The sequence below is a fragment of the Hevea brasiliensis genome, chromosome 5 (genome assembly GCF_030052815.1).
Source record: "Hevea brasiliensis isolate MT/VB/25A 57/8 chromosome 5, ASM3005281v1, whole genome shotgun sequence".
In the NCBI taxonomy this organism is placed as follows: Eukaryota; Viridiplantae; Streptophyta; class Magnoliopsida; order Malpighiales; family Euphorbiaceae; genus Hevea; species Hevea brasiliensis.
The window spans coordinates 106,928,327-106,951,790 of record NC_079497.1 but is presented as its reverse complement, the minus strand read 5'-3'; the positions used below and the strand labels follow the sequence as shown (position 1 = coordinate 106,951,790).

The following is a 23,464-nucleotide window of genomic DNA, read 5'->3' as shown; positions in this document are numbered from 1 at the left end:
GCGCGCACAGTGGGCAGCGACTTTCCGGTGCGATTCCGGCTTCATCCGACGTCCGATTGAGGCGATTTAGGTGGCGTTGGAAAGCTTGTTCCGAGAGCTTTCTTTTGATACCAATTTTGCAACAAATGGAGGTCGAATGAGTGAGATATGGAGGAGAGAAGTTTCGGGTTTTTCAAGCTTTTTTGTCAGATCTAGGACGATCTGACCGTTGGATCGACGATCTGAGACCACATATAGACTGAGAAAGAGGAGAGGAGCATGGTGGTATGATCAGATTTGGCAAATGTCGCCGGCGACCGGCGGCCGGCCACCGTGCGCGGTGGTTCCGGCTGTGGCTCCTGTGGGCTATGGAGATGATTCAACTTCCAGAGGCTTCCTCTTAAATTTTTGAAATTTTTGAGACACAGATAAACTTCGGGTAAGACTATTTTCATTATTTCGCTGTCTGTGGAGCATAAATACAGTGTTTCTTAAACAGGAAAAATTGGAGAAAAATTCTAAGAAAAATATATGATGAAAGTAAAATTATTTGGAAATATTATATGGTGTTAGTTGAATTTTTGAGTGATTGTAGAATATTTTTGAAAAATATAGATGAAATTTAGTTAGATTTTTAGCATATGGGCATATAAGATTATTTGAAATTAAGATAATTAAATTTTATATAATTAGTTGAAGCTTGAGGATGGAGGTTTAAATATGTGAATATTTAATTAGGTTGAATTAAGAATATGTTAGATGTTGGAAACTTATGGAATCGAGTAAAATTCTTGAATAAAATATTCATGGGTGATTAAAAAATTATAATTCATTTTGCAATAGCCTTATAATATTATTAAGGACCGCGGGGCAATTTTAGAATTTTTAGAGCTTGTTTGAGTGGATTTTTGAAAAATGTCAATTATAGGGACTAAAACATAATTTTTAAGATATTGAGTATTGTCTGATTTGGAGGGCCCAGGAGGGGCCATGTGATATTGATGAGATGTGGTTGTGGAAATTGAGAATTTAGAAGTGTTATTTGAGCCTTTTTACAGGTTAGGTAGGTCCCAGGTGTAGGGAAAACTCTGCCGGATTTCCGACATGAATTAGGCTGTCTATTGCCTCTTTAGAGTTTTATCTTAACTTAGTACTAATAAATTTATAATTTAATTATTAGGTGATCGAGGTCAGCTATTTTTCTGCATCCAGCAGCCACAATAGTCATCGATTAATCGTGAGTAAAATATTAATTTTAATTGTAATTTCGATATTATTATATGTTTAAGCATGCCCATGCATCACTTATATGTATGTATCTATGTAGTTAAACTCTAGGCACGTTTTATGTTGCATTCACAACTGTTAAAGTGCCATGGATGTTGTTGTGGTAATTTGGAGCAGTGTGCGTGCGTCAGCATGCGTGTGATGTGGTGTGGACTATAGATAGGACGAGTAGATACGGCTTGAGATCTTCGCTGGGACCTGATCCTTCGGGGGTAGTCACGGCTTGAGTTCTTCACTGGGACCCCGATTTGGTTTATTAAGTTCGCTGGCACCAGGTTGGATTTAAGAGAGCTGTATAGGGGATCAGCTCCCATATATTATGATTGATATTACTGGGTGTGTGAGTGCTCCAAATTACCTTTTTGATGTTATGATGTGCAATTGTTGTTGATGTTACATTTCACTCTACAGGGTGCATTAGCTTTAGATAGTTATAGAGATTATGGTTAAAATTGATATTTTACTCTCTGAGTCGAATGCTCACTCCTGTTCAATATTTTTCTAGGCCACAGGAGGAGTTATTTTACAAAGCAACCTGTTTTCTTCCTCGCAGGTTTAACGTCGATTATTTAATTGTTTTACTATCTTTTCTAAATTTAAAATCTAGAACTCCGCATGTGTTAGTAATAGTGTGGGCCTTTTTAGAAATTGTGTTAATTTAAATTTTTGAGATTAATAAATAAAGATTTATATGGTATTTAAACAGTTTGTAAATGAGGTAACAGGGTTGAGCTGGGCTTCCCTAATTTTAGTTTTCTGAAAATTTCTGGGCTAAGTCGGCCTGAAATGAAATTATAACAGTTTGATTTAGATTATTTTATATGCATATTGGGCCTAAATTATGGGCCTGGTTATGGATTTGAGGAATGGTTAAGCTTACTACGGGCCTCAGGGGCTTTAGGCTAGCCCAGGTCCTAGTGCCGGTCCGGCCCATAGGTTGGGTCGTGACAAAGTTGGTATCAGAGCCTAGGCTCTAGATTCATGGGAAATAATATAATTGGGAGTGTAAAAGGAGTCTTGTTAGGATGTTACATGCAGAGTATTGGATTCTGTTTCGTCTTTTTCTGTAATTCCTTGTTTCTAGATTCTGCGTTATACCTCGGGAACTATAAAAGTGCCTCAGTTAGTGTCTCGATTTTCGTGGAGTACATAGAAAGGTGAAATAGAGTTAGCAGACATGTTGAGGTCTATCATGAGGATATGTACTCCAATAAATACTATATTTTTGTCAGTATGGGTTTAAATGGTGTGCCCATTTCGTGCAAGGCACGAGTACATAAAAGTGAGTCTTGAAAGTACAGTTGGCCTAGATAAGGATGAGGATACCACTGCTGGCAATCATCAGTAGATGATCTAGTCAGAATAAGTTTTTGATAATAGAAGATTCAAGAGAGATAAGAAATTGGGAGACCTAGTCTGTCGGGACGTATCGTAGTAACTATACAATGTTCTCGATGTCTGCTCTGTAAGCTGCATATTACAGTACCGACATGAGATTATTGTGTAGAGCTACGTGCAACCCCGTGGTGCTCCATAATGAGGGTGTTTACAGATGGCTTCTGTTTTGATACAGTTATGCCAGAACAGAGTTCTATATCTGCAGAGGAGTTGGGAACTCCTAGTTAGGGGTCTAGAGTTAGAATATTGAAAGGTCACAGTGGGGTGATAACTAGAGTCAGTGACTCAGTTACCCTAACATGAGCTAGAGTTACATCAAGAGTTGCCATCAGACCAGAGGTTTCGGATTAGTTGTAAAGTAAAGGTGACACCTATAGAGTGAGATCATCTAGTCTTCAGTATGGAATTTTGGATCATTTTTGTAGTACGACTGACGTTTTGCTTAGAGTTTAGTGAGAATAGTATACCTTGTGTGTATCAGTAAGGTGTAAAGTATAACCCTACTACCTAGAGAAGGTCGGAACTATGAATTGATGATTTACAGAGCTATGATATGATAAAAGAGACATTAATTTGACATGGTTTTGGGCAAGGTGGTAAATGTAGTATCTTTGTTGCAGCAAGTTAGGGTATAGTCCTATCTTTTCAGAAGGGATCGAAAGTTATTACTAATAATGGTGACCAACAAAATAGTACCCCAGATGGGACTGTAGAGTGTGGTAGAGAGAAGTTGGCTCAGGTATCCTGCGGAGGATGCAAGTTCTATTATAGGAATCATATATAATCAGATCACGATGGATGTAAATCCTTTGAATTGGATGACGGGTTTGGGTGCCCGGAATCTTAAGTTTTGGCTAATTGAGTAAACATGGAAAATAATAGTAATAATAACAAATAAATAAAATTACTGCAGAATCAGTTCTCGAGATGGTAAGGGTATTATGTAAGCTAAAGGATAAGAATAGAAATCATACGATAAAGGTATGACTGCAATTTCCTGAGTTCCTTTCTAACTTCATATTGTTCAAAACAATAGTATAATCTAATTATAATAGTGTTAAGAGTAATAAATTAGCGAAGATAAATTGTAGAAGGCCAATGGATAGAGAAAGTGCAGAATGAAGGCTTGGACAATTGGTGCCAGATCCAATATAATCTAAATGCCAGTAGAAGTACTAGCTAGAGTGGTCAAAAGACCAAATCTGAGTAGCACAGACATATGATAACGCGATAGAGACTCTAAAAGATATAGTTAGCAAGTACAGCTGTCATGTTAGGAAGAAAAATGGAACCAGGGATTGAATAGTCAAGTTCTATTTTGGGTAAGACAAAGGAAATAAATGAAAGGATAACCTAAAGAGCGCATAATAAAAGGAACAAAGTAAGACATAGGGTAGGCTAAGTGTTATTCTTGGTAAGGTGAATGACAAGGATGGAAAACCCAAATTGGGACCAAATTAGTGAGAATAGTGATGGAGATATGGAATCTAGTAATGTGATACTCATAGCATGATGTAGTTGAAGTAGTGCCAGGGGCTAAAATATAGAGCTTGGAGTTACATGATTGGATCATACTTTATTTATTCTCTATTTCTAAAGTGAAGTGGATAGTAATGGGGCAAGATTCTTTTAACTTGTTAACAGTATCAAGAAGATTAGGCGAGGAATACAATAATAATGAGCAAAAAGTAGAAGGTGTGCGATGATATTGCGGACTATCTAATTAGGTAGAGAAAAAGAAGTTAGTAAGTAGTAAGTTGAATAAAAGTTAATCTAAGGGATCGAATAGGTATGATGAGTGGAAAGAATTATAAATAATGACACATAGGCTTTAGGTTAGACTTTTGAGATAGTTAGAAGGTAGTTAGAGGTTCGTTATGAATGTCAGGCAAACGTCTTTAGTGTGATCAACAGAATCACTTTGTAGTGAAGCAGTAACGACAGAACAACAGTAGGGGTAGAATGAAAAGTGACAAGTTTGGGTGGTTATAAATCATTAGAAAGTTCAAGCATCAAATTAATGACCATAGATAAGGGTGGAATTAGTGTTGGAAGAATCTATGAGTAAGAGAGATCTTTCAGGAATCAACAAAAGTTAAGAGCACAATATAAACGATGATAGATATAAATCATAGGTCGAGTATAAGTAAAGTTAATAAATTATAAAATATTATATCAAGAAGGACAATGGTACGGTAAAGGGTTCATGCAGATGATGCATTATGGGTAGAGCACAATTGTGCTAGGAGATGATGAAATTTGGAGAGAAAAATCGAGAAACATAGGTTAAACGTTGTTATATGGACAATCGGGCATAATTAAATATAAGAGGATATTTTTCTTTCTTTTTAAGTTTAGCTTGTGCTTTTGGTTCTAGAGGGTTATTTAAAGAACAGAGACTGAATCAAGGAGACCTAGTTATTTGAGAGTTTGGTAGGCACCAATTCATACACAATTTCCTGATATGAGAATGACAGTAAGTGCATACCTAGTGTTAAGTATGAAAGGACGATCAGAGTAATAACAGGAGTTAAATCAAGCTAGTTACTAGGGCTTACAACCCTTTTGAACTATAAGCTGGAGGAAGTGCTAATTGCTAATGAGTTACAGTGAATAGAATTGTTGCTAATGGGAAAAGTTGAGACTAAAGTCTGGAAAGCTATGGGCAGTGTATGTGATTATATTAAGGAGAATGAACATGTGAAGTATCTTATTTAGAATTAAGGCATGGCACACATTTTCCATAGCCGTGTTAGTTCAGATGGAACTCATAGTTTCTGGGGCTCATATTCATCCAGGATAAGCAATTTCCTACTAACGCTGGTAAGGAATGATAATATTCTAATAGTTAAGTTAGAAAAAAAAAAGGGGATACAAGAAAAATTTTCTATGGTTAATTACAAGTGTTACATAAGGTGAAAAATGTGCTGGTAGGAGTAAATCGTAAGGTTAGAATTCTCGAAGTAATAGAACTAGTAATCAAGATAAGACTAAGAAATAAAATGAAAGTTAAAGTTGATGATAGGATGGACATTCTTGAAGGAAAAGGTGTAAGGATGAGATAGGACTAAAATTAAGGAATAAGTACAACAGGTTGAAAAGATATCAACAATACCAAAAATAGGAAAAGGGAAGTGGATAAGATGCAAAGGACAGGAAGAAAGCTTGATAGAGCCAGTTATAATGATGAGGATAAGGAGGAATAGGTATGCTAGGAACACACTAAGGGATGTTTAAAATAAGTTATTATGAGATGATAGATTAAAGGAGTAGTGGAGCCTCGATCTGAGTGCCAATGTGTCAGAAGTAGGCCACATACTAAGAAGCTAATGGAAGAAGTCTAGATATTTCCATTCCAGAGAAGGAGTGAGAATCGATAAAGTCGCATGGATTGAGTTGTCAGGGAATATAAATACTTTTGTTACCTAGAAGGAGAGACCCAGTTCACTTTCCAATATTGATAAATGATACACTTGGCCCTTGGAGGAGACTCTTACATAAGATCGATAGAGGTTGGTCTAAGTACCTTAGTAATGACACAAAAGATATTAAAAATTTGAAGTATCATGGGAGTGAGAAGATTTATAGGTATTGACCACTGAGGTCATAAGAAGAGTGAAGATCTTGAACAAGATGCCTAGATTAGGTGCTACAGGAAAGCTACTCATAGGATACCATGGAATAAGGAACATAAGTTATGTTATTGGGGAAACAGAGATTATTAAAACAAAGGAATGATGATTGAAGTCACCAAGAGACATGTTGGGGCATAATAAAAGTGAGGTAAGCACCAAAGTTGATTGAAGTTATGAGACATCAAGTCAAGAACAGTGAGGTATAGCGAATACTTGAAATGTCAGAAAAATGGTCAATAAAATGTTTACAAGATAAAAGCCCTCTAGAAAGGGATGATGACAAATAGGATACTATAGTAGAATCAGAGAGCGGTAGAATGTCATATATAATATACGAAGAGTTTGAAGAATAAATATTTTACCAATCTCTGCATAGCTGAAGGAGTAATGATTACACTTGTTCTAATAATCTCCTTTTCCTTATTTCTTTGTTTATTTGAAAATTCGAGGACGAATTTTTCTTAAGGGGGAAGAATGTAACAACCGAAAAAAAAAAAATGATGAGATTTGACTTTGGCGTGTGACAGTGGAATTCCACTGTCACTGCCAAAGTTTTTATAAAAAAAAAAAAAAAAATTCAAAAAATCGGGCGCAGGAACCCCCCCCCCCCCCCATTCTCTCTTTTCTCTCCTCTCCTTCCCTCTCTTCTTCTTCTTTCTTTTTTCGGTGACCGGCCGGCGACCTCCTGAGCAGCTCCCCACCTGGCCGGCGAACCTCCGGCGACGGCCAGACACCAAAAACGGCGGCAAGAGAGGGAGAAGAGAGAGAAAACGCGCGCACAGTGGGCGGCGACTTCCCGACGCGATTCCAGCTTCATCCGACGTCCGATCGAGGCGATTTAGGTGGCGTTGGAAAGCTTGTTCCAAGAGCTTTCTTTTGATACCAATTTTGCAATAAATGGAGGTCGAATGAGTGAGATATGGAGGAGAGAAGTTTAGGGTTTTTCAAGCTTTTTTGTCAGATCTAGGACGATCTGACCGTTGAATCGACGATCTGAGACCACATATAGATCGGAAATGTCGCCGGCGACCGGCGGCCGGCCACCGTGCGCGGTGGTTCCGGCTGTGGCTCCTGTGGGCTATGGAGATGATTCAACTTCCAGAGGCTTCCTCATAAATTTTTGGAATTTTTGAGACACAGATAAACTTCGGGTAAGACTATTTTCATTATTTCGCTGTCTGTGGAGCATAAATACAGTGTTTCTTAAATAGGAAAAATTGGAGAAAAATTCTAAGAAAAATATATGATGAAAGTAAAATTATTTGGAGATATTCTATGGTGTTAGTTGAATTTTTGAGTGATTGTAGAATATTTTTGAAAAATATAGATGGAATTTAGTTAGATTTTTAGCATATGGGCATATAAGATTATTTGAAATTAAGATAATTAAATTTTATATAATTGGTTGAAGCTTGAGGATGGAGGTTTAAATATGTGAATATTTAATTAGATTGAATTAAGAATATGTTAGATGTTGAAAACTTATGGAATCGAGTAAAATTCTTGAATAAAATATTCATGGGTGATTAAAAAATTATAATTCATTTTGCAATAGCCTTATAATATTATTAAGGACCGCGGGGCAAAATTTTAGAATTTTTAGAGCTTGTTTGAGTGGATTTTTGAAAAATGTCAGTTATAGGGACTAAAACGTAATTTTTAAGATATTGAGTATTGTCTGATTTGGAGGGCCCAGGAGGGGCCATGTGATATTGATGAGATGTGGTTGTGGAAATTGAGAATTTAGAAGTATTATTTGAGCCTTTTTGCAGGTTAGGTAGGTCCCAGGTGTAGGGAAAACTCTGCCGGATTTCCGGCATGAATTAGGCTGTCTATTGCCTCTTTAGAGTTTTATCTTAACTTAGTACTAATAAATTTATAATTTAATTATTAGGTGATCGAGGTCAGCTATTTTTCTGCATCCAGCAGCCACAATAGTCATCGGTGTACTGTGAGTAAAATATTAATTTTAATTATAATTTCGATATTATTATATGTTTAAGCATGCCCATGCATCATTTATATGTATGTATCTATATAGTTAAACTCTAGGCACGTTTTGTAACACCCTCCCTGTAGCAACTCCGTACATTCTACTGTTCCGGTGACCAGTGTTAGTCCGGACAGCTAGAACGATCGGAAAAATATTTAAACTAATGTGAGGGACCATAATTAACTCAAATATTAATAAGAAAAATTTAGTAAAAATTTTAGAAATAAAATACAACTAAGTCAAATGAGCCGGTGCCCAGGCGATGGGTAACCCAGAGGGAAGTTGCGTTTCTCACAACTAGGAGCCCTAGACCCGGGGAAAAATTCATAAAATAATTTTTTGGACTCCAGAGAAGGGTCATTGAGGTTCCTATGGCATTAGAATGCCAAGAAAATATTTAGAAAAAATTTTCAATCGGTACAGACAATTTAGACCCGTTAAGCCAAACGGAGGACATTTTGGTCATTTCGCCTTCAGAGACGATTTTTGGCCGACTTGTCCAGTTGAGTAAATAATTATTATGACATAAAATATGAATTAAGGGTGATGAAAAATTAATGTAAAGCTAGTAGAAAAGAAAAGAAAAGAAAAATCAATAAAAAGCAAATTATGACATCATTATGATGTCAATTAAAAGTTCCCACCAATCAAAATTAAACAACCATTTAATTAGCTAATAAAAAGAGATAAATAAGACCAAAGAAATTAAAAAGCAACAACCATCTTCCTCCTCCCTAAACCAAATTAAACCATGCCCTAGACCAAACCCCCATTAACACATTCAACAAGCTCAATTTCTCTCCTCATTTCACCATAAATCCTCCTACTCCTTTCACTAAAATTCATCCTTGCACCTTGCATAACCCTTTGGCAGCCAAGAAGAAGAAAGAAAGTGAAGTTTAAGCTTGAAAAATTCTGCTCTACAAGAGGTTAGTGCACATATATACTTAAAACTCTTTATTTCCATGTTAGAGACTTAAAAAGGAGTAAGAATTTGTAAGTCAAATGAACACAATTTATGTGTATGTATACCATGAATTTCGGCAGCCCTAAGGAAGGGATAGGGTTGATTGTTTTGATGGACTTAAAGTGGACTAGAGATCATGTTTAAAGCATATATATATGGGGATAGTGAATTAGTTAGTTAATTAAGTCATCTTGTGTAAATTCATAATGGGGATTAGGGTTTTGGGAGTGAAAATTTGATTTTGCTTATGAGATGGTGAATGAACATTCTCATGGTCAATTAGTGACCATTTGAGGTAAGTTGACCATAATTTGAAGTGAACTAGAGCGTTACAAACCAAATTGGTAGGCTGCCTAGTGACAGCAGCAAGGAGGCTGTGAGTCCAGCCTGTTTGGACTGCCATATCTTTGGCTGTGTAGGTTCAATTGGTGCTTGGCCAATTGGACATGAAACTAGACTTATAATGGCACAATTTTTCTGAAGAAACCATGTCCAAAAGACCAAAGCAAGTGGACCAAAAACTGACCCCAATCCGGATACCCTGCAACCAGAATCTGCAGAATGACCAAATGAACAGTAATTGTTCATTTGGCCATAACTCATTGTAGAATGGGTCAATTGACCTGAAATTTTTACAGCAACAAGTTAAGATATAGAAAAACAACTTTCATGAAGAAAACTACCCCAAATTATGACAAGAACCTATCCAACAAGGCAGTGGCAGTCACTGTTCATTGTACTGTAGATTTGGTAAATTCTGCAGTTTTCAAATCCGGCCAGCTGTGGTTTTTGGACCATATCTGGAGCTACAAAACTCCAAATGGAGTGATTCAAAAAATGAAATTCAACTAGACAAAATAAGGAACAACTTTCATGTTTACCATTTCCTCAAATCTCCACTGTAACAGTCCTTAATGGAACAGTAAATTTATGGTATAAAAGCTAAAAATTCTGCCCCTTAGTGCTAAGCTTAAAAATGGATTTGGCGATTAATTCCAACAAGTTTTAAATGCAAAATGTGGTACATTGGCAGTGTTAAAACCAATAAACCTATTTTCTATCCAAAAGTCAACATTTTTGTTGACTAATGAAGTGAATAGTGACACAAAAACTTGAAATTCACAAATTAAAGAATTTTAAAGTATCAAATGCCCTTGTATACCTAGCAAGATTGGTTTGGATAGTTTGGCATGCCAATAGGGTTCAGTTAGCAGTACTGCACATGGCATTATGCCATTCTGTGATTTTATGGCTTTTAGCCATTTTGATATTGTGTTGAGACTTGGCCTCGTGCCTAATATTATTTACAGCTTGTTAGCTGTTCTGTTGCACACCGGGAGATATATATGTGACCGATGGTGTGACGGCTCGAGGTACTTGATACCCAAAGGCGGTTACCCGCTTAGCTTGATCCGATGCCCAAAGATAGGTTACTTGGGCAACCAAATGAATGAAAATGGACAAAGTTAAAGAAATAAATGAATATAACAAATACAAAACAAATAAGACATGTACATTCAATACATATTTATTTTCTGCTATTTTCTTTTATTTTATTATTGCACCACTAAGCATCATTGCTTAGCGTGTTGCTTTTGCCACGCGTAGGTTCTGGAGATACTGATCGTGAGCCCAGTAGACCGCAGACTGGGTGAGTCCATCCTGCAGCTCTGCATAGTGTCCGTGTCACCTCACCCTCCGCAGTGCATTGGTAGGGCACTAGGTTTCATTTTGGTATTTTGTAACTAATTTTTTTTATTATTTTCTCATATGTATTTGGATTTATGTAATGTATTTTGATGTTCATGTAAATAATGAAAATTGTGTTGGTGAATGGAAAATGTGAATATCTATTTGTGAATTGTACTTGATTATCACATTAGATGAATGATTGAGAAATGAAATTGAAAAATGTTGAGATTTTGATATTGGAGTTTGAGAGTGATGAGATATGAATATTGGAAGTGTTTTTCACAGGTTCCGAATAACTGTTTTCTCCATTTTTAGCCGGTACTCTGCCGGATTTTCTATAAAAATTTTCGGAACCTCAAATAAATTATAATTTCGATAAATGGCTCAAATATATATTATATTTCATAAGTTATATTCAAAACCATGATAAAAATTAATTAAGGTATAATAGAGTGTGCCGGTACACCGTGTGACATTGCTTACTCGGGTATACTAAGGGGTGTCACATTTAGTGGTATCAGAGCACGGTTTATGCATTTCTGGGCTTAGATTGAGTCCATACCATGCATTGCATTTGTAAGAGTCGAGGTGACACTAATGTAGATCTGTTTGTCTTTCTTATTTTGAATAGGATATGGACCCTACATCTCAGAGGGCAGTTGAGGAGGAAGTGGAGAGTCATGCTCCACCTGCAGCAGCTGAGACTAGGGGTATGGGAGAACTTGCTCTGCCAGCTCAAGCAGAGCCTGCTCAGCCTCCACAGGGCATGTTCCAGCAAATGGCCGAATTCTTCAGACAAATGGCCGGGGTAATGCCAGCACCACCACCACCACCTCCACAACCGAAATCACACCTGGAAAAATTGAGGAAGTTTGGAGCAGTGGACTTCTTTGGCAAGAGAGAAGATGATTCTGTTGCAGCCGAAAATTGGTTGAACAGAACAGGCAGAGTTTTAAAACAACTCCACTGCACTCCAGAGCAAAATCTAGAAGCTGCTGTATCTCTGCTGCAAGACGACGCATATGAATGGTGTGATACTGTGTCCAGTGAAGTACAGCTAGAAATAGTAACTTGGGACTTCTTTCTCTCAGAATTCAAGAAGAAATATGTGGGTAGTGTATACCTGGAAGAGAGAAGAAGAGAGTTCATTAATCTGAGACAAAGACAGCTGTCAGTGGCCGAGTATGAAAAGGAATTTGTCCGATTGAGCCGCTATGGAAGGGAGATAGTCCCTAATGAAGCTGAAAGGTGTAAGAGATTTGAAGAGGGATTAAATGATAATATAAAGATCATGATCACTGCCTTGGGAATCATAGACTTCACCAAGTTAGTGGAAGCTGAAGGTTGAAAAGGTTAGAATAAGTGAACAGACCAGAAGAGAGAGACAGCAGAAGAGGGGCCCAGGTCAGTCTAGTTCATCTCTTACATTTGGGAAGAAGTTCAAGGGTCCACCTGCACAGAGTTCAGGTCAACCACAAGGTCAGGGTCAGTCTCAGGGACCCAGGCCACAGTTTACCCCTAGGAGAGGTCAGTCCACACCATCAGTGGGCAGCTCTCCAGGGATGGGGTTCAGGGGACCAGCAAAGATCTTTGCATGTCCACACTGTTTGAAATGGCATAAGGGGGAGTGTTGGAGAGTGACTGGTGCCTGCTTAAGGTGTGGGTCAACAAAGCATCAGTTGAAGAAATGTCCACGCAGAACTACTACAGCTGCTCCAACACAAGCGCATGCACACTGCTCTGCACCACAAAGGGGTAGGAAATCGGCAACTGACGCAGATGGGACCATCACAAAGGCACAGATCTCGAGCGGCAGAGAGGCGGATAATGCACCACTGCGAGCCTATGCCATTAGAGCTCAAAAGGAGCAAGATGCCCCAGACGTCATCAGGGGTACGTTCTCCCTCTACAATACACCTGTGCATGCATTGGTGGATCCAGGATCCACTCATTCATACATCTGCATCAACTTACCCGTAGAAAGGGGGATACTAGTAGGGGAGAGTGACCAAGACATTCTGGTCACTAATCCATTAGGTCAAAGTGTAGTGGTGAACAAAGTATACAAGGGTTGCCCGTTAAGGATTCAGGGGTATGAATTCTTGGCAGACCTGATTGAGTTGCCCTTCCACGAGTTTGACGTGATTTTGGGAATGGATTGATTGTCACGTCATCAGGCAATAGTTGATTGCAAATTAAAGAGAATTTCTTTGAAAACTTCTGAAGGTAATGAGATCACTGTTGTGGGGGAAAGGACAGATTTCTTGTCCAATGTCATCTCAGCCACAGTTATAAGAAGAATGATGAGAAAAGGCTGTGAAGCCTACCTAGCACATGTGGTGGATACTAAGCAGGCTAAGCCAAACCTGAGTGATATACCCACAGTAAGAGACTTCCCAGAGGTATTTCCTGAAGAGTTGTCTGGTTTTCCACCAGAAAGGGAAGTTGAATTTGCTATTGAGACACTGCCGGGTACAGCACCCATTTCCATTGCTCCTTATAGGATGGCACCCACTGAATTGAGAGAGTTGAAAACTCAGTTGCAAGAGTTGCTTGATAAGGGGTTCATACGCCCCAGCGTGTCACCATGGGGAGCTCCAGTGCTGTTTGTAAAGAAAAAGGATGGGACTTTGAGGCTTTGCATTGATTACCGGCAATTGAATAAAGTGACTGTGAAGAACAAATATCCGTTGCCTAGAATTGATGATCTGTTTGATCAGTTGAAGGGAGCAGGAGTATTTTCTAAGATTGATATCAGATCAGGGTATCATCAGTTGAGGGTGAAGGAAGCAGATATGCCAAAGACTGCATTCAGGACCCGATATGGGCATTATGAGTTTCTAGTGATGCCCTTTAGCCTAACAAATGCACCAGCGGCATTCATGGACCTTATGAACCGTATCTTCCTTCCACACTTAGATCGGTTCGTAGTGGTCTTTATTGATGATATTTTGGTGTATTCCAAGACCAGGGAAGAACATGATGAGCATTTGAGGATTGTTCTGCAAACCCTGAGAGAAAAGAAGCTGTATGCTAAGTTATCCAAGTGTGACTTTTGGTTGAATGAGATTGCATTCCTTGGACACATAGTGTCAGCTGATGGGATTAGGGTGGATCCCAAGAAAATAGAAGCAGTGATGGAATGGAAGCCTCCCAGAAATACAACTGAGGTCAGAAGCTTCTTGGGGCTAGCTGGATATTACAGAAGATTTGTGAAAGGATTTTCCTTAATAGCTGCTCCAATGACCAAGTTGTTACATAAGAATGTCAAATTTGACTGGAATGATAAGTGCCAGACCAGTTTTGAGAAGTTGAAGGCTATGTTGATAGAGGCACCAGTGTTAACACATCCAGTGTCAGGAAAGGACTTTGTGGTCTACAGTGATGCCTCTCATAATGGGTTAGGGTGTGTATTGATGCAAGAGGGAAAGGTGGTCGCTTATGCTTCCAGACAGCTAAGACCACATGAACAGAATTACCCTACCCATGATCTAGAGCTTGTAGCAATTATCTTTGCACTGAAGATATGGAGGCATTACTTGTATGGTGAAAAGTGCTACATTTACACAGACCACAAAAGTCTGAAATATTTGCTAACTCAGAAGGAGCTCAACCTTAGACAGAAGCGATGGATTGAGTTCCTGAAGGACTATGATTGTGTGATTGACTATCATCCTGGGAAGGCAAATGTTGTTGCTGATGCTTTGAGCAGAAAATCCATGACAGCCTTGAGATCATTGAATGCCCGTCTATCTTTGGTTCGAGATGGAGCTATTTTGGCTGAGTTGCAAGTAAGGCCAAACCTGCTACAATAGATTTTAAATGGGCAGAAGGTAGATGAGAAGCTAATGGCTATTATGAGCAAAATCTCAGAAGGAAAAGCAACTGACTATGAGGTGAAAGCAGATGGGTGTCTGTACTACAAAGGAAGAGTATGTGTACCAGATGATGTGGAATTGAAGGCCAGTATTCTGAAAGAGGCACATACCAGTGTTTATGCTATGCACCCAGGAAGTACAAAATGTATCATGATCTGAAACTTCAGTATTGGTGGCCTGGTATGAAGAAGGACATAGCTGACTATGTGACTAAATGCTTGACATGTCAGCAAGTCAAGGCAGAACATCAAGTTCCATCAGGTTTGCTACAGCCTATACGCATACCTGAATGGAAATGGGATCGGGTCACCATGGATTTTGTAAGTGGTCTACCTCTCACCCAGAAGAAACATGATGCAGTATGGGTGATAGTTGATAGATTGACAAAATCAGCACACTTTCTGCCAGTTAGGACTGACTACTCACTGGAGAAGTTAGCAGAATTGTATATCAGTGAGATAGTTAGACTGCATGGAATTCCACTTTCCATCATATTTGATCGAGACCCAAGGTTTACATCGAGATTTTGGAAGAAGTTGCATGAGTCCTTGGGTACACAACTCCACTTCAAGACAAAGATTCCATCCTCGCAACGGATGGGCAATCCGAAAGAGTAATCTGTAAACAATTGAACCAATTGAATTAATACACATATTGAATTAAAATGATAATATTAAAATGAAATATATGTCGTCCTTGAGGATATCTTTGAGGTTGTGTCATTGAGTTAGAGGAAGTTGGGATAGATACCTCCCATCGGCAATTTGCATACAACAATAGCTACCAAGCTAGTATCCAAATGGCCGTATGAAGCAATCGTATGGGAGGAAATGTAGAACTCAGCATGCAGGATCTGAATTGGGCGAAGACAAATCGGTGGGGCGGACACGGTGAAACAGACTGAGGAGAAAGTGAAACTAATCAAAGCCAATCTAAAAGTTGCCTCAGACAGACAGAAATCTTATGCCGACCTGAAGAGAAAAGAAATAGAATATGCGGTTGGCGACAAAGTGTTCCTCAAAGTGTCACCGTGGAAGAAAGTACTGAGGTTTGGAAGAAAATGTAAGTTAAGCCCTAGGTTCATTGGCCCATATGAAGTCATTGAACGTGTGGGTCCAGTGGCCTATAGGCTAGCTTTACCACCAGAGCTGGACAAGATCCACAATGTGTTCCACGTGTCTATACTCAGAAGATACCGCTCAGATCCTTCACATGTCATCTCCAGGGAAGAAATTGAAATACAACCGGATTTGACATATGAAGAAGAACCTCTACGGATCCTGGCTCGGGAAGTGAAAGAGTTGAGAAATAAGCAGATTCCACTGGTGAAAGTGCTTTGGAGGCACCACAACACCGAGGAGGCAACTTGGGAAAGTGAAGAAACGATGAGGCAACAGTTCCCTCAACTGTTTGCATCAGGTAAAATTTCGAGGACGAAATTTAAATTAGAGGGGAAGAGTTGTAACACCCTCCCTGTAGCAACTCCATACATTCTACTGTTCCGGTGACCAGTGTTGGTCCGGACAGCTAGAATGATCGGAAAAATATTTAAACTAAAGTGAGGGACCATAATTAACTCAAATATTAATAAGAAAAATTTAGTAAAAATTTTAGAAATAAAATACAACTAAGTCAAATGAGCCGGTGCCCAGGCGATGGGTAACCCAGAGGGAAGTTGCGGTTCTCGCAACTAGGAGCCCTAGACCCGGGGAAAAATTCATAAAATAATTTTTTGGACTCCAGAGAAGGGTCATTGAGGTCCCTATGGCATTAGAATGCCAAGAAAATATTTAGAAAAATTTTTCAATCGGTACAAACAATTTAGACCCTTTAAGCCAAACGGAGGGCATTTTGGTCATTTCGCCTTCAGAGACGATTTTTGGCCGACTTGTCCAGTTGAGTAAATAATTATTATGACATAAAATATGAATTAAGGGTGATAAAAAATTAATGTAAAGCTAGTAGAAAAGAAAAGAAAAGAAAAATCAATAAAAAGCAAATTATGACATCATTATGATGTCAATTAAAAGTTCCCACCAATCAAAATTAAACAACCATTTAATTAGCTAATAAAAAGAGATAAATAAGACCAAAGAAATTAAAAAGCAACAACCATCTTCCTCCTCCCTAAACCAGCCGAAACCATGCCCTAGACCAAACCCCCATTAACACATTCAACAAGCTCAATTTCTCTCCTCATTTCACCATAAATCCTCCTACTCCTTTCACTAAAATTCATCCTTGCACCTTGCATAACCCTTTGGCAGCCAAGAAGAAGAAAGAAAGTGAAGTTTAAGCTTGAAAAATTCTGCTCTACAAGAGGTTAGTGCACATATATACCTAAAACTCTTTATTTCCATGTTAGAGACTTAAAAAGGAGTAAGAATTTGTAAGTCAAATGAACACAATTTATGTGTATGTATACCATGAATTTCGGCAGCCCTAAGGAAGGGATAGGGTTGATTGTTTTGATGGACTTAAAGTGGACTAGAGATCATGTTTAAAGCATAGATATATGGGGATAGTGAATTAGTTAGTTAATTAAGTCATCTTGTGTAAATTCATAATGGGGATTAGGGTTTTGGGAGTGAAAATTTGATTTTGCTTATGAGATGGTGAGTGAACATTCTCATGGTCAATTAGTGACCATTTGAGGTAAGTTGACCATAATTTGAAGTGAACTAGAGTGTTACAAACCAAATTGGTAGGCTGCCTAGTGACAGCAGCAAGGAGGCTGTGAGTCCAGCCTGTTTGGACTGCCATATCTTTGGCTGTGTAGGTTCAATTGGTGCTTGGCCAATTGGACATGAAACTAGACATATAATGGCACAATTTTGCTGAAGAAACCATGTCCAAAAGACCAAAGCAAGTGGACCAAAAACTGACCCCAATCCGGATACCCTGCAACCAGAATCTGCAGAATGACCAAATGAACAGTAATTGTTCATTTGGCCATAACTCATTGTAGAATGGGTCAATTGATCTGAAATTTTTACAGCAACAATTTAAGATATAGACAAACAACTTTCATGAAGAAACCTACCCCAAATTATGACCAGAACCTATCCAACAAGGCAGTGGCAGTCACTGTTCATTGTACTGTAGATTTGGTAAATTCTGCAGTTTTCAAATCCGGCCAGCTGTGGTTTTTGGACCATATCTGGAGCTACAAAACTCCAAATGGAGTGATTCAAAAAAATAAATTCAACTAGACAAAATAAGGAACAACTTTCATGTTTACCATTTCCTCAAATTTCCACTGTAACAGTCCCTAATGGAACAGTAAATTTATGGTACAAAAGCTGAAAATTCTGCCCCTTAGTGCTAAGCTTAAAAATGGATTTGGTGATTAATTCCAACAAGTTTTAAATGCAAAATGTGGTACATTGGGAGTGTTAAAACCAATACACCTATTTTCTATCTAAAAGTCAACATTTTTGTTGACTAATGAAGTGAATAGTGATACCAAAACTTGAAATTCACAAATTGAAGAATTTTAAAGCATTAAATGCCCTTGTATACCTAACAAGATTGGTTTGGATAGTTTGGCATGCCAATAGGGTTCAGTTAGCAGTACTGCACATGGCATTATACCATTCTGTGATTTTATGGCTTTTAGCCATTTTGATATTGTGTTGAGACTTGGCCTCATGCCTAATATTATTCTGACTTGTTATTTGTTACATTTGCACAAGGAGATACATATGTGACCGATGGTGTGACGGCCTGAGGTACTTGATACCCAGTGTTAGTTTACCCGTTTATCCAGTCCAGTCGTCCAGTATAGGTTACTTGGGCAACCAAATGAATGAAAATGGACAAAGTTAAAGAAATAAATGAATATAACAAATACAAAACAAATAAGACATATACATTCAATACATATTTATTTTCTGCTATTTTCTTTTATTTTATTATTGCACCACTAAGCATCATTGCTTAGCACGTTGCTTTTGCCACACGTAGGTTCTAGAGATACTGATCGTGAGCCCAGTAGACCGCAGACTGGGTGAGTCCATCCTGCAGCTCTGCATAGTGTCCGTGTCACCTCACCCTCCGCAGTGCATTGGTAGGGCACTAGGTTTCATTTTGGTATTTTGTAACTAATTTTTTTTTTTATTATTTTCTCATATGTATTTGGATTTATGTAATGTATTTTGATGTTCATGTAAATAATGAAAATTGTGTTGGTGAATGGAAAATGTGAATATCTATCTGTGAATTGTACTTGATTATCACATTAGATGAATGATTGAGAAATGAAATTGAAAAATGTTGAGATTTTGATATTGGAGTTTGAGAGTGATGAGATATGAATATTGGAAGTGTTTTTCACAGGTTCCGAATAACTGTTTTCTCCATTTTTAGCCGGTACTCTGTCGGATTTTCTATAAAAATTTTCGGAACCTCAAATAAATTATAATTTCGATAAATGGCTCAAATATATATTATATTTCACAAGTTATATTCAAAACCATGATAAAAATTAATTAATGTATAATAGAGTGTGCCGGTACACCGTGTGACATTGCTTACTCGGGTATACTGTACACGGGTAAGGGGTGTCACACGTTTTATGTTGCATTCACAACTGTTAAAGTTCCATGGATGTTGTTGTGGTAATTTGGAGCAGTGTGCGTGCGTCAGCGTGCGTGTGATGTGGTTTGGACTATAGATAGGACGGGTAGACACGGCTTGAGATCTTCGCTGGGACTCGATCCTTCGGGGGTAGTCACGGCTTAAGTTCTTCGCTGGGACCCCGATTTGGTTTATTAAGCGAAAGTCCGGCTTGAGTTCTTCGCTGGCACCAGGTTGGATTTAAGAGAGCTGTATAGGGGATCAGCTCCCATATATTATGATTGATATTACTGGGTGTGTGAGTGCTCCAAATTACCTTTTTGATGTTATGATGTGCAATTGTTGTTGATATTGCATTTCACTCTACAGGGTGCATTAGCTTTAGATAGTTATAGAGATTATGGTTAAAATTGATATTTTACTCTCTGAGTCGAACGCTCACTCCAGTTCAATATTTTTCCAGGCCACAGGAGGAGTTATTTTACAGAGCAACCTGTTTTCTTCCTCGCAGGTTTAACGTCGATTATTTAATTATTTTACTATCTTTTCTAAATTTAAAATCTAGAACTCCGCATGTGTTAGTAATAATGTGGGCCTTGTTAGAAATTGTGTTAATTTAAATTTTTGAGATTAATAAATAAAGATTTGTATGGTATTTAAACAGTTTATAAATGAGGTAACAGGGTTGAGCTGGGCTCCCCTAATTTTAGTTTTCTGAAAATTTCTGGGCTAAGTCGGCCTGAAATGAAATTATAACAGTTTGATTTAGATTATTTTATATGCATATCGGGCCTAAATTATGGGCCTGGTTATGGATTTGAGGAATAGTTAGGCTTACTACGGGCCTCGAGGGCTTTAGGCTGGCCCAGGTCCTAGTGCCGGTCCGGCCCATAGGTTAGGTCGTGACAGATATTGTGGTTATTGAACATATTGATATTAGATTTGAGTTTGTTGATACATGCGTGTTGAGATTATTGAATCAAGTGATAAAACTAATCGCCTTGAATAGCTCTAACTTACTTTAAATTTTGAATTTGTACACTTTTAATATCTATATGGTGAGTTACCTTGAATTCATATTGTGAAAAATGTAAGTTAGGCACATTTGATATATTGATTGAAAGCGTTTGTGAAATTTTATTATTTTCAGTTAACTAAGTGTGTTGAGCTTCAAATTGGAAAATACTTAATATACATATATGAGTTGCATAAAAAATTTGATCAAGTCCGATTCAGCCCTTCTTGGACAACTGAGACTACAGATTTGATTTTTTTTTTTTCATTCAGAAAAAAAAATTGTATAGGATAATCATAATTCAAAAAAAAAATATATGTTACATGTCATTTTCTTTTACGATATTACCATATACATATATGTACATATATGAAGGTATTCCAAAAAAAAAATGTTGCATGTCACTCTCTTTTATAGTACGACCACATAGTTAACATATAGTATTCTCTTCCATAATATTATCATGTCGCATTCTTTATTATATATAAGTTATAAATTATTTAATAATTATTCTATTAATATTACAATAAGTAGTCATTATTATAAGGTAACTTACAATATATTAACATATATGAATTATATATATTTATATCTACATTATATATAGATAATTTTTAATTATTTTTATTATAAAATCTTTATTAAAAAGTTAGAGAAATAAAAGTAATAAAATAAAATAAAATTTGGAACAATTAATAAAAAATTTAAAATATTACATTATTTTTATATATTAAAATTAAAAAAAGTATATAAATTAAAATTATTAATAGTCACATGTATTAGCACGAGTAATTTTTACTTGACATACGACATTCTCTTTTACAATATTGTCACATGATTAATATGTAACATTTCCTTTTATAGTATTTTCACGTAATATTTTTTATTATAAATTATTTAATAGTTACTTTATTAATTTTATAATAAGTAGCTATTATTATAATAAAGTAATTTATAATATATTAATATATATATATTAATTATATATATTTATATCTAAATTATATATATGAATAAATTTTAATTATTTATATTAAAAAATTTTTATTAAAAAGGTTTGAGAAATAAAAATAATAAAAATAAATTTAAAATAATTAATAAAAAATTTAAAATATTATTTAAAATATATATATTAAAATTATTAATGAAAACTGAAAACTTCTTTGACCAATGTGTAATCGAAAACTCCTTATCACAATGTTCCTCCGCGTGGAAAGACAACGGTTCACACAAAATTCAAATATTGCGTGTGGGCAGAGGCTTTGGTCCGCTACGGGATTGGGAGCAAAAGCCATAATTATTAGGATGGATTTAATATAAACTCAATTTGAATGAATTTTATAATTATTAAATTAAATATTTTTATCTTTATTTATATATAATTTTTTTTAACGTGTGTTGTTATAAAATTTGTTATTTAATTTTTTTTATACAATCTTTTATTAATTTTTTACATAATATATAATATTATCATAATATTATAAATATTATATTCAATTATTTAAATTAATATATTAATTTTAAAGTCATTTTAATTAATTATATAAATGAACATATTTATTAATTTAAAAATTATTTTTTTATTTAATTATATTTTTATGAAAGTTATATGTTATATTATTAACATATAATATTAATTTAATTATAAATTTCAATGTAATATAATTAAAAAAATATGATAATAAGTATTAAGATATGAATAGGTGAAAATATTTAAAAATTAAAATAAATTAATAATAAATATAAATTAACTCATTGAATTTAATTCATTTAAATTCTATTATTTTACTTTTTTTTAATTTAATTTGTATATGTTATTTTAATTTTTCATGATTTAAAATAATATTAACTTGCATAATATATTACACATCTAATATGTGAAAGAAAATTATTTATAAAGTTAAAAAATAAAATAATTTTTTGAAATAAATTCTTGTTCATTTAGTGTATTATTATTGTAAAAAGTAATAATACTTAAAGGATTATAATTATAGAATTACTATATTAAGAATTATAATATATTTTTAGTAAAAGTAGAATTATTATTACAATAATATTAAAATTTTAATTTATATTAATTATTATAATATTAAAAAATAAAATTATTAGATATTTAATGATAAATATTTTATCCCTAAAAATTATTAGTGATAATATAATATATTGTAGAATTATTACTATAAAAGATTTAATGATAAATTTTTTATTGCTAAAAGATTAGTGATGATAATGTTTGTAAGACATTAATTATTAAAATTATTAATGATCTATATTTTTATTACTAAATAATATTAACGATGAATTTATATAATTAGTGTATATTATTGTCTCTAATATGCATTATTGATAACAAATTATTTATTTATCATTATAAATATATTTTTTTCATATTTTTATAAATAATAGATAAATTAATAATATTTTTAATTTTTTATTTATTAATTATTTTTTATAAAATTTTATATTTAATTGAAATTAAGAATAAGTAAGATTAAGAATTTTAAATTTATATAAATTCTAAAATTAAAAATTTTAAATTTATATGAATTCTAAAATTAAAAATTCTAAATTTATATAAATTTAAAAATTAATTTAAATAATAAAATATAATTACTTCTTATAAAATTTATATTTAAATAAAATTCAATATAAGTAAAATTAAGAATTTTAAATTTATATAAATTCTAAGATTAAGAATATTAAATTTATATAAAATTTAAAATTAATTTAAATAATAAAATTATAATTAAAATTAATTTTAAGAATGAAGGGTAATTTAAGTAAAATCAATATTACTCCTTTATACATTTATATATACTATATATAGATAAAAAATAAAGTATTGATTTAAACAAATATTTATTTAATTATTATGAAATTATATTTTTTAAAAAAGAAATGACTAAAAAACAATAATTATTGATTATTTTATTTATTTTTAAAATATATTAAAAGACAATTTATTAGATAAAAAAATTTAAAATTTTTATAGTATTGGCAATTTTTTTTATTATAATCAATAGTTAGTTATCACAATTATAG

General features: G+C 35.1%; 1 long non-coding RNA gene across 1 annotated transcript; it reads left to right on the top strand.

Moving 5' to 3' along the window:
• Window positions 1-284: 284 nt before the first annotated feature.
• On the top strand, window positions 285-20,126 carry LOC131179959 (uncharacterized). The gene is made up of 3 exons (XR_009148964.1): window positions 285-418; window positions 8,194-8,250; window positions 19,871-20,126. It is a non-coding gene; the product is annotated as an uncharacterized LOC131179959 (long non-coding RNA).
• Window positions 20,127-23,464: the final 3,338 nt, after the last annotated feature.